The sequence below is a fragment of the Osmerus mordax genome, chromosome 1 (genome assembly GCF_038355195.1).
Source record: "Osmerus mordax isolate fOsmMor3 chromosome 1, fOsmMor3.pri, whole genome shotgun sequence".
NCBI lineage: Eukaryota > Metazoa > Chordata > Actinopteri > Osmeriformes > Osmeridae > Osmerus > Osmerus mordax.
In genome coordinates this window covers 107,466-119,797 of record NC_090050.1, presented here as the reverse complement: position 1 = coordinate 119,797, position 12,332 = coordinate 107,466, and the positions used below count along the sequence as shown (strand labels likewise).

Sequence of the window (12,332 nt, the reverse complement as noted above, 5' to 3'; positions counted from 1 at the left end):
AATTGAATGAAAACTGAGGAGAGAAGCGGAAGTTTCCGCCCGGTCTCGAACCGGGGACCTTTCGCGTGTAAAGCGAACGTGATAACCACTACACTACGGAAACTGCCAACACCCGAGAGACAGAAACCCAGTGCACTCACAAACACACAGTAACAAGGAAACAGAACAAGGACACACATTTATAACGTAACATGGGCATTTCGGCTCATGAACTAGTTGATACCCTGCTTCAGCAAGCTAGCAACAAAGGAGATTGTCTAAAGCAACCTTTCCCAATCCTGGACCTCAGGCCTCCCTGCCCTGCATGTTTTTGACCTGATTGGACCCTTGCCAAGCTCTACAGAAGCCAGCGAAACGACCAAACATGTGGCACCAGGGAAGCTAACTTAAGGTTCAAAGAACGACAAACCAACTCCAATGAACTCATGACTGTCGATAATGCATCAAGTATTTACGAGATGATCGCAAGCTGATAAAAGGAACCATGTTTCCGCCCGGTCTCGAACCGGGGACCTTTCGCGTGTTAGGCGAACGTGATAACCACTACACTATGGAAACTTCTTATAGGCAAACAACAGAAACTCAGTGCACGCACACACAAAACGAGGACACACCTTTACAATGTCAAATGGGCATTTTGGCTCATGAACTAGTTGATGTGGTTCATCAACAAGTCAGCAAGCACTGAGATGGTCTAAGGCAGTGGTTCTCAACCCTTGTCCTCAGGCCAGCATGCTTGAGATGTTTTCCTCTTCTAACACACCTGGTTTAAACTAATGAGTCGTTATCAAACTCAGCAAAGACAGATAACGACTCCCTTCATTTGAATCAGGTATGTTGGAAGAGGGAAACATTTCAAACATGCAGGGGCAGGGCAGGTGGGACCAGGATGGCGAACGACTGGTCTAAAGGTCTTAGAAGTAACAAAGGTCCTTGGCCCGTGACATGTCAACTCCAATGAATCATGGGACTTCTTGGGACATTGGGACGACATGGGACACAAGCTACTTTGGAGGGGATCGCAATTGAATGAAAACTGAGGAGAGAAGCGGAAGTTTCCGCCCGGTCTCGAACCGGGGACCTTTCGCGTGTAAAGCGAACGTGATAACCACTACACTACGGAAACTGCCAACACCCGAGAGACAGAAACCCAGTGCACTCACAAACACACAGTAACAAGGAAACAGAACAAGGACACACATTTATAACGTAACATGGGCATTTCGGCTCATGAACTAGTTGATACCCTGCTTCAGCAAGCTAGCAACAAAGGAGATTGTCTAAAGCAACCTTTCCCAATCCTGGACCTCAGGCCTCCCTGCCCTGCATGTTTTTGACCTGATTGGACCCTTGCCAAGCTCTACAGAAGCCAGCGAAACGACCGAACATGTGGCACCAGGGAAGCTAACTTACCGCTTCAAAGAACGACAAACCAACTCCAACGAACTCATGACTGTCGATAATGCATCAAGTATTTACGAGATGATCGCAAGCTGATAAAAGGAACCATGTTTCCGCCCGGTCTCGAACCGGGGACCTTTCGCGTGTTAGGCGAACGTGATAACCACTACACTACGGAAACTTCTTATAGGCAAACAACAGAAACTCAGTGCACGCACACACAAAACGAGGACACACCTTTACAATGTCAAATGGGCATTTTGGCTCATGAACTAGTTGATGTGGTTCATCAACAAGTCAGCAAGCACTGAGATGGTCTAAGGCAGTGGTTCTCAACCCTTGTCCTCAGGCCAGCATGCTTGAGATGTTTTCCTCTTCTAACACACCTGGGGGGTATTCGTCGTAGCTCGCTAAGCAGTTTAGCGAGCTAATTTTCAGGCTAAGATAAAAAACGCCCCTCTTTTTGGTTCGTGGAAGCAACTTTCGATAAATCACCATAGTAACATATCAATTAGCACTAACCTGCTCCAGAGCAGGCTAACGTAAGTGTAGCTGGATAAGCTTGCCACACCCCCGGAAAATAACATGGCAGCTCCCTTTTTGAGAGACCCAGTTGACCAAGGAGCTATATTTTAGTTCGATTAGCTTTCCATACCAATAGTGTTCTTCGCGATTGCCAAGATCGTTTATTTCACACGGATGAGTTCTTGTTTGAGCGATATCGATTCAGCCGACAAGAACTCATTTATTTGCAAGACCTTCTACATTGCCGTACATTGCAAATATCACACGCCGCAGCAAGCTTTATGCTTTATTATGAGCTTATGCTGCTGTATGTGAATATGTAACGCTATGTTTTACGAAATGTCTTGTCTTATCTGTTGTGCCTGTGCTTTTTATATGTTTCACTGTGGGAGAGTGGGAAACGTCATATCGATTCCTTTTTATGTCTTGACATGTGAAGAAATTGACAATAAAGCTACTTGAAACTTTAACTGTTCTTCAGACTGCATAGCCTTGAGGTTTTTTGCGTCAGGTAGGCTATAGGCTACATTTTTATACAGTATAGGCGATGCAGAAAACATTGGTAAAGCCGCAGCATGCGTTGCTGTAAGAAAAGTGTACTTGGCGCTTAACCAGCTGATGAATCAATTCATCATATTCCCTGGCCATCTCCCAGTCAATTAAATCAAAGAGGGATTTACACATAGGCCTAAATGCACATGTATAGTAGGCCTACATGATATAAGCGCAGTATATCCTCATAATTGTCTATGAATTCGTATCAATTAGATACTCTTTGGCCTTGTTTTTATCTAGCCTACTTATTCTGAAAGAGTTGAGATCATTATTTTCGCTAGCAAGATCTCATTCGATTATTAATAGTCCATTAAGCCTATACCAGCAGGCACATTTAAAGAAATGTGATCTGATTGATTGGGGTAATGAGAGGGTGTCATGGGAGTCAGGTGGCTGAGCGGTTAGGGAAGCGGGCTTGTAATCAGAAGGTTGCCAGTTCGATTCCCGGCCGTGCCAGATGACGTTATGTCCTTGGGCAAGGCACTTCACCCTACTTGCCTCGGGGAGAATGTCCCTGTACTTACTGTAAGTCGCTCTGGATAAGAGCGTCTGCTAAATGACTAAATGTAATGTAAATGTAAATGTAATGAGGCACTTAAAATGAGCCTATACATTTCCTCAAAACTTTCGCATTTAGCTTATTGGCAATTTTTTGCCAAGCTGCTTGTCTTGCTCTGGCAGCGGTGGCGGTGTTTGACTTAGCCATGATAATGTATGCTTATTGTCTTATAGTGACTCATTATAATAGTTTTGCTCGGATGGCGAGAATAGCCTATCACCGCTCTCTCTTTCGTTTTTTCCGCCATCATTCCGTTAGAAAATCACGGTTTTGGTGATCGACCTTTCCTGCCTTTTGAAGTAGGACGTGCACGTGCAATTTCCCTGATAAGTTTAGCCTGATTGAAATTAACCACATGATTTGGATGCGGATCAGCCGTTGACGAACCGATATTTGCTATTCTCACTCATCTCGCTAATGTTAACGGGCTAAAGGGACAATTGATTAACTTAGCTTCAACCCTTACGACGAACGGGGCCCTGGTTTAAACTAATGAGTCGTTATCAAACTCAGCAAAGACAGATAACGACTCCCTTCATTTGAATCAGGTATGTTGGAAGAGGGAAACATTTCAAACATGCAGGGGCAGGGCAGGGCAGGTGGGACCAGGATGGCGATGGACTGGTCTAAAGGTCTTAGAAGTAACAAAGGTCCTTGGCCCATGACATGCATTGTAATGTTTACGAACGGGATTCTAATCACTGTTGGAAACAACGGAATGGCTTAAAGGCGAATCCGCACAAGTGGCACAAGGGTAGCTGACTTCCCATTTCAAAGAACGACATGTCAACTCCAATGAATCATGGGACTTCTTGGGACATTGGGACGACATGGGACACAAGCTACTTTGGAGGGGATCGCAATTGAATGAAAACTGAGGAGAGAAGCAGAAGTTTCCGCCCGGTCTCGAACCGGGGACCTTTCGCGTGTAAAGCGAACGTGATAACCACTACACTACGGAAACTGCCAACACCCGAGAGACAGAAACCCAGTGCACTCACATACACACAGTAACAAGGAAACAGAACAAGGACACACATTTATAACGTAACATGGGCATTTCGGCTCATGAACTAGTTGATACCCTGCTTCAGCAAGCTAGCAACAAAGGAGATTGTCTAAAGCAACCTTTCCCAATCCTGGACCTCAGGCCTCCCTGCCCTGCATGTTTTTGACCTGATTGGACCCTTGCCAAGCTCTACAGAAGCCAGCGAAACGACCGAACATGTGGCACCAGGGAAGCTAACTTACCGCTTCAAAGAACGACAAACCAACTCCAATGAACTCATGACTGTCGATAATGCATCAAGTATTTACGAGATGATCGCAAGCTGATAAAAGGAACCATGTTTCCGCCCGGTCTCGAACCGGGGACCTTTCGCGTGTAAGGCGAACGTGATAACCACTACACTACGGAAACTTCTTATAGGCAAACAACAGAAACTCATTGCACGCACACACACGCACACACAAAACGAGGACACACCTTTACAATGTCAAATGGGCATTTTGGCTCATGAACTAGTTGATGTGGTTCATCAACAAGTCAGCAAGCACTGAGATGGTCTAAGGCAGTGGTTCTCAACCCTTGTCCTCAGGCCAGCATGCTTGAGATGTTTTCCTCTTCTAACACACCTGGTTTAAACTAATGAGTCGTTATCAAACTCAGCAAAGACAGATAACGACTCCCTTCATTTGAATCAGGTATGTTGGAAGAGGGAAACATTTCAAACATGCAGGGGCAGGGCAGGTGGGACCAGGATGGCGAACGACTGGTCTAAAGGTCTTAGAAGTAACAAAGGTCCTTGGCCCATGACATGTCAACTCCAATGAATCATGGGACTTCTTGGGACATTGGGACGACATGGGACACAAGCTACTTTGGAGGGGATCGCAATTGAATGAAAACTGAGGAGAGAAGCGGAAGTTTCCGCCCGGTCTCGAACCGGGGACCTTTCGCGTGTAAAGCGAACGTGATAACCACTACACTACGGAAACTGCCAACACCCGAGAGACAGAAACCCAGTGCACTCACAAACACACAGTAACAAGGAAACAGAACAAGGACACACATTTATAACGTAACATGGGCATTTCGGCTCATGAACTAGTTGATACCCTGCTTCAGCAAGCTAGCAACAAAGGAGATTGTCTAAAGCAACCTTTCCCAATCCTGGACCTCAGGCCTCCCTGCCCTGCATGTTTTTGACCTGATTGGACCCTTGCCAAGCTCTACAGAAGCCAGCGAAACGACCGAACATGTGGCACCAGGGAAGCTAACTTACCGCTTCAAAGAACGACAAACCAACTCCAATGAACTCATGACTGTCGATAATGCATCAAGTATTTACGAGATGATCGCAAGCTGATAAAAGGAACCATGTTTCCGCCCGGTCTCGAACCGGGGACCTTTCGCGTGTTAGGCGAACGTGATAACCACTACACTACGGAAACTTCTTATAGGCAAACAACAGAAACTCAGTGCACGCACACACAAAACGAGGACACACCTTTACAATGTCAAATGGGCATTTTGGCTCATGAACTAGTTGATGTGGTTCATCAACAAGTCAGCAAGCACTGAGATGGTCTAAGGCAGTGGTTCTCAACCCTTGTCCTCAGGCCAGCATGCTTGAGATGTTTTCCTCTTCTAACACACCTGGGGGGTATTCGTCGTAGCTCGCTAAGCAGTTTAGCGAGCTAATTTTCAGGCTAAGATAAAAAACGCCCCTCTTTTTGGTTCGTGGAAGCAACTTTCGATAAATCACCATAGTAACATATCAATTAGCACTAACCTGCTCCAGAGCAGGCTAACGTAAGTGTAGCTGGATAAGCTTGCCACACCCCCGGAAAATAACATGGCAGCTCCCTTTTTGAGAGACCCAGTTGACCAAGGAGCTATATTTTAGTTCGATTAGCTTTCCATACCAATAGTGTTCTTCGCGATTGCCAAGATCGTTTATTTCACACGGATGAGTTCTTGTTTGAGCGATATCGATTCAGCCGACAAGAACTCATTTATTTGCAAGACCTTCTACATTGCCGTACATTGCAAATATCACACGCCGCAGCAAGCTTTATGCTTTATTATGAGCTTATGCTGCTGTATGTGAATATGTAACGTTATGTTTTACGAAATGTCTTGTCTTATCTGTTGTGCCTGTGCTTTTTATATGTTTCACTGTGGGAGAGTGGGAAACGTCATATCGATTCCTTTTTATGTCTTGACATGTGAAGAAATTGACAATAAAGCTACTTGAAACTTTAACTGTTCTTCAGACTGCATAGCCTTGAGGTTTTTTGCGTCAGGTAGGCTATAGGCTACATTTTTATACAGTATAGGCGATGCAGAAAACATTGGTAAAGCCGCAGCATGCGTTGCTGTAAGAAAAGTGTACTTGGCGCTTAACCAGCTGATGAATCAATTCATCATATTCCCTGGCCATCTCCCAGTCAATTAAATCAAAGAGGGATTTACACATAGGCCTAAATGCACATGTATAGTAGGCCTACATGATATAAGCGCAGTATATCCTCATAATTGTCTATGAATTTGTATCAATTAGATACTCTTTGGCCTTGTTTTTATCTAGCCTACTTATTCTGAAAGAGTTGAGATCATTATTTTCGCTAGCAAGATCTCATTCGATTATTAATTTCCATTAAGCCTATACCAGCAGGCACATTTAAAGAAATGTGATCTGATTGATTGGGGTAATGAGGCACTTAAAATGAGCCTATACATTTCCTCAAAACTTTCTCATTTAGCTTATTGGCAATTTTTTGCCAAGCTGCTTGTCTTGCTCTGGCAGCGGTGGCGGTGTTTGACTTAGCCATGATAATATATGCTTATTGTCTTATAGTGACTCATTATAATAGTTTTGCTCGGATGGCGAGAATAGCCTATCACCGCTCTCTCTTTCGTATTTTCCGCCATCATACCGTTAGAAAATCACGGTTTTGGTGATCGACCTTTCCTGCCTTTTGAAGTAGGACGTGCACGTGCAATTTCCCTGATAAGTTTAGCCTGATTGAAATTAACCACATGATTTGGATGCGGATCAGCCGTTGACGAACCGATATTTGCTATTCTCACTCATCTCGCTAATGTTAACGGGCTAAAGGGACAATTGATTAACTTAGCTTCAACCCTTACGACGAACGGGGCCCTGGTTTAAACTAATGAGTCGTTATCAAACTCAGCAAAGACAGATAACGACTCCCTTCATTTGAATCAGGTATGTTGGAAGAGGGAAACATTTCAAACATGCAGGGGCAGGGCAGGGCAGGTGGGACCAGGATGGCGATGGACTGGTCTAAAGGTCTTAGAAGTAACAAAGGTCCTTGGCCCATGACATGCATTGTAATGTTTACGAACGGGATTCTAATCACTGTTGGAAACAACGGAATGGCTTAAAGGCGAATCCGCACAAGTGGCACAAGGGTAGCTGACTTCCCATTTCAAAGAACGACATGTCAACTCCAATGAATCATGGGACTTCTTGGGACATTGGGACGACATGGGACACAAGCTACTTTGGAGGGGATCGCAATTGAATGAAAACTGAGGAGAGAAGCAGAAGTTTCCGCCCGGTCTCGAACCGGGGACCTTTCGCGTGTAAAGCGAACGTGATAACCACTACACTACGGAAACTGCCAACACCCGAGAGACAGAAACCCAGTGCACTCACATACACACAGTAACAAGGAAACAGAACAAGGACACACATTTATAACGTAACATGGGCATTTCGGCTCATGAACTAGTTGATACCCTGCTTCAGCAAGCTAGCAACAAAGGAGATTGTCTAAAGCAACCTTTCCCAATCCTGGACCTCAGGCCTCCCTGCCCTGCATGTTTTTGACCTGATTGGACCCTTGCCAAGCTCTACAGAAGCCAGCGAAACGACCGAACATGTGGCACCAGGGAAGCTAACTTACCGCTTCAAAGAACGACAAACCAACTCCAATGAACTCATGACTGTCGATAATGCATCAAGTATTTACGAGATGATCGCAAGCTGATAAAAGGAACCATGTTTCCGCCCGGTCTCGAACCGGGGACCTTTCGCGTGTAAGGCGAACGTGATAACCACTACACTACGGAAACTTCTTATAGGCAAACAACAGAAACTCATTGCACGCACACACACGCACACACAAAACGAGGACACACCTTTACAATGTCAAATGGGCATTTTGGCTCATGAACTAGTTGATGTGGTTCATCAACAAGTCAGCAAGCACTGAGATGGTCTAAGGCAGTGGTTCTCAACCCTTGTCCTCAGGCCAGCATGCTTGAGATGTTTTCCTCTTCTAACACACCTGGTTTAAACTAATGAGTCGTTATCAAACTCAGCAAAGACAGATAACGACTCCCTTCATTTGAATCAGGTATGTTGGAAGAGGGAAACATTTCAAACATGCAGGGGCAGGGCAGGTGGGACCAGGATGGCGAACGACTGGTCTAAAGGTCTTAGAAGTAACAAAGGTCCTTGGCCCATGACATGTCAACTCCAATGAATCATGGGACTTCTTGGGACATTGGGACGACATGGGACACAAGCTACTTTGGAGGGGATCGCAATTGAATGAAAACTGAGGAGAGAAGCGGAAGTTTCCGCCCGGTCTCGAACCGGGGACCTTTCGCGTGTAAAGCGAACGTGATAACCACTACACTACGGAAACTGCCAACACCCGAGAGACAGAAACCCAGTGCACTCACAAACACACAGTAACAAGGAAACAGAACAAGGACACACATTTATAACGTAACATGGGCATTTCGGCTCATGAACTAGTTGATACCCTGCTTCAGCAAGCTAGCAACAAAGGAGATTGTCTAAAGCAACCTTTCCCAATCCTGGACCTCAGGCCTCCCTGCCCTGCATGTTTTTGACCTGATTGGACCCTTGCCAAGCTCTACAGAAGCCAGCGAAACGACCGAACATGTGGCACCAGGGAAGCTAACTTACCGCTTCAAAGAACGACAAACCAACTCCAATGAACTCATGACTGTCGATAATGCATCAAGTATTTACGAGATGATCGCAAGCTGATAAAAGGAACCATGTTTCCGCCCGGTCTCGAACCTGGGACCTTTAGCGTGTTAGGCGAACGTGATAACCACTACACTACGGAAACTTCTTATAGGCAAACAACAGAAACTCATTGCACGCACACACACGCACACACAAAACGAGGACACACCTTTACAATGTCAAATGGGCATTTTGGCTCATGAACTAGTTGATGTGGTTCATCAACAAGTCAGCAAGCACTGAGATGGTCTAAGGCAGTGGTTCTCAACCCTTGTCCTCAGGCCAGCATGCTTGAGATGTTTTCCTCTTCTAACACACCTGGTTTAAACTAATGAGTCGTTATCAAACTCAGCAAAGACAGATAACGACTCCCTTCATTTGAATCAGGTATGTTGGAAGAGGGAAACATTTCAAACATGCAGGGGCAGGGCAGGGCAGGTGGGACCAGGATGGCGATGGACTGGTCTAAAGGTCTTAGAAGTAACAAAGGTCCTTGGCCCATGACATGCATTGTAATGTTTACGAACGGGATTCTAATCACTGTTGGAAACAACGGAATGGCTTAAAGGCGAATCCGCACAAGTGGCACAAGGGTAGCTGACTTCCCATTTCAAAGAACGACATGTCAACTCCAATGAATCATGGGACTTCTTGGGACATTGGGACGACATGGGACACAAGCTACTTTGGAGGGGATCGCAATTGAATGAAAACTGAGGAGAGAAGCAGAAGTTTCCGCCCGGTCTCGAACCGGGGACCTTCCGCGTGTAAAGCGAACGTGATAACCACTACACTACGGAAACTGCCAACACCCGAGAGACAGAAACCCAGTGCACTCACATACACACAGTAACAAGGAAACAGAACAAGGACACACATTTATAACGTAACATGGGCATTTCGGCTCATGAACTAGTTGATACCCTGCTTCAGCAAGCTAGCAACAAAGGAGATTGTCTAAAGCAACCTTTCCCAATCCTGGACCTCAGGCCTCCCTGCCCTGCATGTTTTTGACCTGATTGGACCCTTGCCAAGCTCTACAGAAGCCAGCGAAACGACCGAACATGTGGCACCAGGGAAGCTAACTTACCGCTTCAAAGAACGACAAACCAACTCCAATGAACTCATGACTGTCGATAATGCATCAAGTATTTACGAGATGATCGCAAGCTGATAAAAGGAACCATGTTTCCGCCCGGTCTTGAACCGGGGACCTTTCGCGTGTTAGGCGAACGTGATAACCACTACACTACGGAAACTTCTTAGAGGCAAACAACAGAAACTCAGTGCACGCACACACAAAACGAGGACACACCTTTACAATGTCAAATGGGCATTTTGGCTCATGAACTAGTTGATGTGGTTCATCAACAAGTCAGCAAGCACTGAGATGGTCTAAGGCAGTGGTTCTCAACCCTTGTCCTCAGGCCAGCATGCTTGAGATGTTTTCCTCTTCTAACACACCTGGGGGGTATTCGTCGTAGCTCGCTAAGCAGTTTAGCGAGCTAATTTTCAGGCTAAGATAAAAAACGCCCCTCTTTTTGGTTCGTGGAAGCAACTTTCGATAAATCACCATAGTAACATATCAATTAGCACTAACCTGCTCCAGAGCAGGCTAACGTAAGTGTAGCTGGATAAGCTTGCCACACCCCCGGAAAATAACATGGCAGCTCCCTTTTTGAGAGACCCAGTTGACCAAGGAGCTATATTTTAGTTCGATTAGCTTTCCATACCAATAGTGTTCTTCGCGATTGCCAAGATCGTTTATTTCACACGGATGAGTTCTTGTTTGAGCGATATCGATTCAGCCGACAAGAACTCATTTATTTGCAAGACCTTCTACATTGCCGTACATTGCAAATATCACACGCCGCAGCAAGCTTTATGCTTTATTATGAGCTTATGCTGCTGTATGTGAATATGTAACGCTATGTTTTACGAAATGTCTTGTCTTATCTGTTGTGCCTGTGCTTTTTATATGTTTCACTGTGGGAGAGTGGGAAACGTCATATCGATTCCTTTTTATGTCTTGACATGTGAAGAAATTGACAATAAAGCTACTTGAAACTTTAACTGTTCTTCAGACTGCATAGCCTTGAGGTTTTTTGCGTCAGGTAGGCTATAGGCTACATTTTTTTACAGTATAGGCGATGCAGAAAACATTGGTAAAGCCGCAGCATGCGTTGCTGTAAGAAAAGTGTACTTGGCGCTTAACCAGCTGATGAATCAATTCATCATATTCCCTGGCCATCTCCCAGTCAATTAAATCAAAGAGGGATTTACACATAGGCCTAAATGCACATGTATAGTAGGCCTACATGATATAAGCGCAGTATATCCTCATAATTGTCTATGAATTCGTATCAATTAGATACTCTTTGGCCTTGTTTTTATCTAGCCTACTTATTCTGAAAGAGTTGAGATCATTATTTTCGCTAGCAAGATCTCATTCGATTATTAATTTCCATTAAGCCTATACCAGCAGGCACATTTAAAGAAATGTGATCTGATTGATTGGGGTAATGAGGCACTTAAAATGAGCCTATACATTTCCTCAAAACTTTCGCATTTAGCTTATTGGCAATTTTTTGCCAAGCTGCTTGTCTTGCTCTGGCAGCGGTGGCGGTGTTTGACTTAGCCATGATAATATATGCTTATTGTCTTATAGTGACTCATTATAATAGTTTTGCTCGGATGGCGAGAATAGCCTATCACCGCTCTCTCTTTCGTATTTTCCGCCATCATACCGTTAGAAAATCACGGTTTTGGTGATCGACCTTTCCTGCCTTTTGAAGTAGGACGTGCACGTGCAATTTCCCTGATAAGTTTAGCCTGATTGAAATTAACCACATGATTTGGATGCGGATCAGCCGTTGACGAACCGATATTTGCTATTCTCACTCATCTCGCTAATGTTAACGGGCTAAAGGGACAATTGATTAACTTAGCTTCAACCCTTACGACGAACGGGGCCCTGGTTTAAACTAATGAGTCGTTATCAAACTCAGCAAAGACAGATAACGACTCCCTTCATTTGAATCAGGTATGTTGGAAGAGGGAAACATTTCAAACATGCAGGGGCAGGGCAGGGCAGGTGGGACCAGGATGGCGATGGACTGGTCTAAAGGTCTTAGAAGTAACAAAGGTCCTTGGCCCATGACATGCATTGTAATGTTTACGAACGGGATTCTAATCACTGTTGGAAACAACGGAATGGCTTAAAGGCGAATCCGCACAAGTGGCACAAGGGT

The 12,332-nt window shown here is 44.9% G+C and overlaps 14 non-coding genes across 14 annotated transcripts; all 14 read right to left on the bottom strand.

The window, feature by feature from the left end:
* Positions 1–30: 30 nt before the first annotated feature.
* On the bottom strand, positions 31–103 carry trnav-uac (transfer RNA valine (anticodon UAC)). Its single transcript has one exon. It is a non-coding gene; the product is annotated as a tRNA-Val (tRNA).
* Positions 104–485: 382 nt separating this feature from the next.
* trnav-aac (transfer RNA valine (anticodon AAC)) lies at positions 486–558 on the bottom strand. Its single transcript has one exon. It is a non-coding gene; the product is annotated as a tRNA-Val (tRNA).
* A 495-nt stretch (positions 559–1,053) lies between these two features.
* Positions 1,054–1,126, bottom strand: trnav-uac (transfer RNA valine (anticodon UAC)). The gene has a single exon. It is a non-coding gene; the product is annotated as a tRNA-Val (tRNA).
* Positions 1,127–1,509: 383 nt separating this feature from the next.
* Positions 1,510–1,582, bottom strand: trnav-aac (transfer RNA valine (anticodon AAC)). The gene has a single exon. It is a non-coding gene; the product is annotated as a tRNA-Val (tRNA).
* Positions 1,583–3,931: 2,349 nt separating this feature from the next.
* trnav-uac (transfer RNA valine (anticodon UAC)) lies at positions 3,932–4,004 on the bottom strand. The gene has a single exon. It is a non-coding gene; the product is annotated as a tRNA-Val (tRNA).
* Positions 4,005–4,387: 383 nt separating this feature from the next.
* On the bottom strand, positions 4,388–4,460 carry trnav-uac (transfer RNA valine (anticodon UAC)). Its single transcript has one exon. It is a non-coding gene; the product is annotated as a tRNA-Val (tRNA).
* Positions 4,461–4,965: 505 nt separating this feature from the next.
* On the bottom strand, positions 4,966–5,038 carry trnav-uac (transfer RNA valine (anticodon UAC)). Its single transcript has one exon. It is a non-coding gene; the product is annotated as a tRNA-Val (tRNA).
* A 383-nt stretch (positions 5,039–5,421) lies between these two features.
* On the bottom strand, positions 5,422–5,494 carry trnav-aac (transfer RNA valine (anticodon AAC)). The gene has a single exon. It is a non-coding gene; the product is annotated as a tRNA-Val (tRNA).
* A 2,127-nt stretch (positions 5,495–7,621) lies between these two features.
* On the bottom strand, positions 7,622–7,694 carry trnav-uac (transfer RNA valine (anticodon UAC)). Its single transcript has one exon. It is a non-coding gene; the product is annotated as a tRNA-Val (tRNA).
* Positions 7,695–8,077: 383 nt separating this feature from the next.
* Positions 8,078–8,150, bottom strand: trnav-uac (transfer RNA valine (anticodon UAC)). Its single transcript has one exon. It is a non-coding gene; the product is annotated as a tRNA-Val (tRNA).
* Positions 8,151–8,655: 505 nt separating this feature from the next.
* On the bottom strand, positions 8,656–8,728 carry trnav-uac (transfer RNA valine (anticodon UAC)). Its single transcript has one exon. It is a non-coding gene; the product is annotated as a tRNA-Val (tRNA).
* A 383-nt stretch (positions 8,729–9,111) lies between these two features.
* trnav-aac (transfer RNA valine (anticodon AAC)) lies at positions 9,112–9,184 on the bottom strand. Its single transcript has one exon. It is a non-coding gene; the product is annotated as a tRNA-Val (tRNA).
* A 627-nt stretch (positions 9,185–9,811) lies between these two features.
* On the bottom strand, positions 9,812–9,884 carry trnav-uac (transfer RNA valine (anticodon UAC)). Its single transcript has one exon. It is a non-coding gene; the product is annotated as a tRNA-Val (tRNA).
* A 383-nt stretch (positions 9,885–10,267) lies between these two features.
* On the bottom strand, positions 10,268–10,340 carry trnav-aac (transfer RNA valine (anticodon AAC)). The gene has a single exon. It is a non-coding gene; the product is annotated as a tRNA-Val (tRNA).
* Between the last annotated feature and the right edge of the window lie 1,992 nt (positions 10,341–12,332).